The 4,252-nt window shown below is 36.7% G+C and overlaps 1 long non-coding RNA gene across 1 annotated transcript; it reads left to right on the top strand.

Annotated features, from left to right (window-relative positions):
• The first annotated feature begins 204 nt into the window (after positions 1-204).
• Positions 205-762, top strand: LOC119642720. The gene is made up of 3 exons (XR_005248117.1): positions 205-511; positions 572-635; positions 695-762. It is a non-coding gene; the product is annotated as an uncharacterized LOC119642720 (long non-coding RNA).
• Positions 763-4,252: the final 3,490 nt, after the last annotated feature.

Genomic DNA, 4,252 nt, shown 5'->3' with positions numbered 1-4,252 from the left:
AATTAATAAAAAAATATAAGTTATTAAAGAAATAGAAAATAAAATCTATACTATTTCATAGACCTTATGATTGGAAGTCATATATACCTATATGCTATACAGATAGTGAATACCTCATCAGTAAATAGAGATATAGAGAAATAATCACACAATATCGACAAAGTGTCAATACCAAGCTGCTGCCCCGAATCCAAAGTGGTTATTTATATGCCGGAGTAAATAGATTTATAAAAAAGTTGTTCCAATTAATACGTGAATTCCATGAAATTCAGTGGCTATAAAAAATGTAGAGCCATAGAGAGGATCTGCAATTGTGAAGGGGACTTCAATGTACTCATATGCTTGCAGTATACTAAAATAAATGCCTAGTAAAACAGTAAAAAATAATCCTTGAGTGGCTTGGGAATGATTTCTTTTTATGAAACTGTGGTGAGCTCAAGTAACTGTAATTCCTCATATTAATAGAATAATGGTATTTAATAATGGAATTTGAAATCGATGCAAAGTAAAGGTAATTACAACATTATAAAAATATATTTATAAATTACTTATTTTTGGTTTTCTATTTCAGAATAAAAAGGATACACCAGCAATACGATAAGGGAAAATCAGTTAGGAATCGAAGCAATCTAAAGGTAAATATATTATTATATATTTATATTTATATATTACTTATTTATTTCTTCTATTTTAGATAAAAAAAATTACATCCAAATCTCCGCTCATCGCCTCTTTTACACGGAGGTTCGCTGTATGTAAAAGGTAAGTTTGCATTTACCTTTTCTTATTATTATGTATAAATTATTCATTTGCTTTTATTTCATTTTAGTTTTAAAAAAAAAATACGCACTATCACTTCAGAAAAATGCGATACTTCCGTAGACCAAATAGTAAGTTGTACTCATCTTTATATATAAAATTCAGTAACCACAATATTTTACTTTTGCAGGTACCAACGCACTGGCACAGCAGCGATCCTTATGTATTTATATGTATTTTTTATGTATTGTGTGTGCATATTATGTATTATTATGTATGTGGGCTTTTTTACCCAAATCCTGATGCCGAATTTTTTTTTTTTTCTTTGGATCAAATATCGTTGTAAATAATTTATAACAGCGATTTTTTACTATTATAAATTCAGGCTGAGATTTGTCTTACATTTTCTATTTATCCACAGTAATTTTCTTGGTGCTTTCTTTTGCTTAATCTAATTTTGTCAGGATGATTCTTGTTTTGTTTCAAAGAGTTTTCTACTCTGTTATTATAATTTCCTCAGGTTGATCTTTGTAATTTTGCTTTATTTTAACACTTCGAACTAAGAATTTTCTCGTCCGCTCGATAATACTGTCACCTTTCACTGCTTTTATCCGACTCCCCTTTTACTTTCTCTCGGTTACCCCAGCACTCACAAACTTGGCTTCAACTTTGGTTTATTTCTCTTTTCTCTACTTTCTCCTTGCTTAATCCTAACACTCCTAGCCTAACTTACTCTAGCACTGACAAACCTACCAAACTTCGGATTAAGCCAATTATTATCAACTTCTTCTGATTTCTCTTTACCCTAATTTCTCTTTACTTAATCCTAACTCTCTTAGCCTAAGTTACTCTAGCACTCCCACTCAGAGACGAAGAATCTGTGAGGCCAAAACGAGGGATGACTTTGTTTCCTCGCAGATCCTCCGTTCATCAGGGAGTGGCTGACGATGCGCCTTCCGAGAGTGGCCTGTTGGCGAAAAAGCTTCGATGTGGAGGGTGCTTCTCAGAGCCTCCGGCTACATCGTCGGCTGGACCGTTCGGCTGTCTACTCTCCCGGCAGCTGACTGTGATCACAGACAGCTCCCCGTCTACCTATAGATTTCCTTAAATGCGCGATATTTCATGATCTTGTGAACGTGTTCGTTCGATTACGAAAGACCTTTGCGCCGAGGCGCTGTTTGTTGTTTCTTTTCAACGTTGTAACGATATAGTTGTTGGGAAATGTAGTCGATCCGTTGTTGATGATTTCTGTTATTGCTATGCCCAGAACACTGCTGCCGTTGTTTCCGATGAGCAACAGAGACTGTGATTTGCTGCAGTTGTTGTGGTGGGTCTTTAGCGTCTACGCTTGACGGGCTTAACGTCTTGCAAATGAATTCGTGTGGAGGTGTCCTCGGTCTGGATGATGTTCGGGGATTCAAATCGAACCACCTTGTAAGGCCCCTGGAATCGAGGTGCCAACTTGGCGGCGAACTGGTGTAGAAAAATAAGTAGGCGACGCTTTTTTTGAAGGAAGGAAAAAAGAAAAAAAGAATTTTTTTTGGGGAGTTCTCATTTTGAGTTTGAAGTGATTAGTCATTGGAATTTAGGAAGGAAAGCAAATTTTGACGTTCACAATTTTTTTTGGTAAAAAAAAAAGGAAAAAAATCTTTTAAAATTTGTAATAGTAAATTATTGCATTAAAAAGACTGTAAAATTAATTCTTATCAATTGTTAATAAAAGAAGTGAAAAACAATTGTAAAATTTGTTAATATATGAAATGAAAAGCAATCGTAACTTTTTTCATAAAAGAAATAAAAAACGATTGAAAAATTTGTTACAAACATTACGGAACCGTTGCAAACCAATGTGAAGAGGCCTATTGGATATTACAAAATCCCGTACAACTGCGTGGATCTACCCAGCAGAACTCATAATGAAAATCCACGCAGACTCAAACTTAAAGACCCTCATGGGACAAAACAGCGACATCAATAAGTCTATCAGCAAATCGTCCACATCATTTCTGCAGCTTTTAATTGTTTAGTATTTTTAGAATAAAAAAAAAAAATTTATAATATTGTAATATTTAATATATAGTTTTTTTGTGTACATTCGGCGATTTTTCAATTTGGGTGAGTTTTACGTTAATATTAATTAAATAAGATATATTTAACTTAATTAGTATTAATTTGGAAAATTATCAATAATTATATGATTTCTTTTGTAAACATTCATATTGTTTATTTTACTTATTAAAATGCCAGTTAACTAAATCGTTAGGTGGCTCTGGCTGGCGAAGTAAGATTACACACCGCGGTTCTTCCTGGACCACTTGCATTTTACTAGTTAGCCACCGGCATGCTACGGATGGCCACACAGTTGAACTCTTCGGGTGTCTGACGGGAGAGCGCGTCCGCCACGACATTTCTCGTTCCGCGCCGACTTAATCGACTTCGAAGTCGTACTGCTGTAATTCCAAAGCGCACCTGGCTAATCGACCAATCGGGTTATCCATAGAGTTCGGCCACTTCAAGGATAGATTATTGGTTAAAATGTTAAAAAGGTGACCCTCCAGATATGGCCTCATCTTTCTTGTGCAGCCGTGTAGTTTCTATTGGCACTATTCAGTATCTCGGCTGGCATACGTAACCACGCGTTCTTCTCCATCGATCTTTTGTGTTAGGACGGCTCTTAACCCGGTGACGCTGGCATCCGTCTGCTTGGTAGAGGACCTCGAAAAGTCAGGGCAGGCCAAGATATTTTAACCTTCTTGATGAATTCGGGGGGAGATAAACTATGCTTTAATGGGGACCATAGGTGGCCGAAACCCTCACCTCCTAGCGGTGATCCAAGCGCAACGGCTTCGGGCGGCTAAGAAGGGTTTAACGTTTTGGGCTACTAACTCGGCGACGAGTTTCTGAGAGATGGTGGAGGGGTTGGCTGGAAGATGAACTCTTCACTCAATAGCTAGTTACTACCTAGGAAATTTCTGAATGGTATTAAGTACGTTGAAGGTAGTAATCTAGCGATTGCATGGTAGATCGCCCCTGCCATGTCAGTGCAATACCCGAGACCTATATATCTCGAAGATAAGTAGTTCTTGGTGTTGGCTACCAGGATGTATGGAGAATCCGAATGCAAGTGTGGTTGTTTTTACAACCGCCCAAAGTATGCCAAAGGTTTTGCAAAATAAATTAGGAGCCACAGAGGTCAGAAGGCTCGCCTCACACAGCCACGTATGCCTGCGGATATATGATGGACTTTGTTCAAAAGTCGTAATAAATAAAACTCACCCTTAAAGAATTATTTTTAATAATAAAAAGGCTCCCTTCTGGCCATTTTAATGATAAAAAGGAAATTGACGGAAGGCTTCCCCTTTGGCCTGTATAAATCCCTATTCTACAAAAACTGAGAATTTTTCACTATAAAAAAATAATATAAAAAAGAGTTGATAGAAGGCTTTACTCTTTTTGCCGACCATACTTTTGAACATATGTCACGGATGCCTGC

This window comes from Glossina fuscipes, unplaced genomic scaffold (genome assembly GCF_014805625.2).
Source record: "Glossina fuscipes isolate IAEA_lab_2018 unplaced genomic scaffold, Yale_Gfus_2 247, whole genome shotgun sequence".
Taxonomy (NCBI): domain Eukaryota; kingdom Metazoa; phylum Arthropoda; class Insecta; order Diptera; family Glossinidae; genus Glossina; species Glossina fuscipes.
This window is presented reverse-complemented; position numbering and strand designations above follow the sequence as displayed.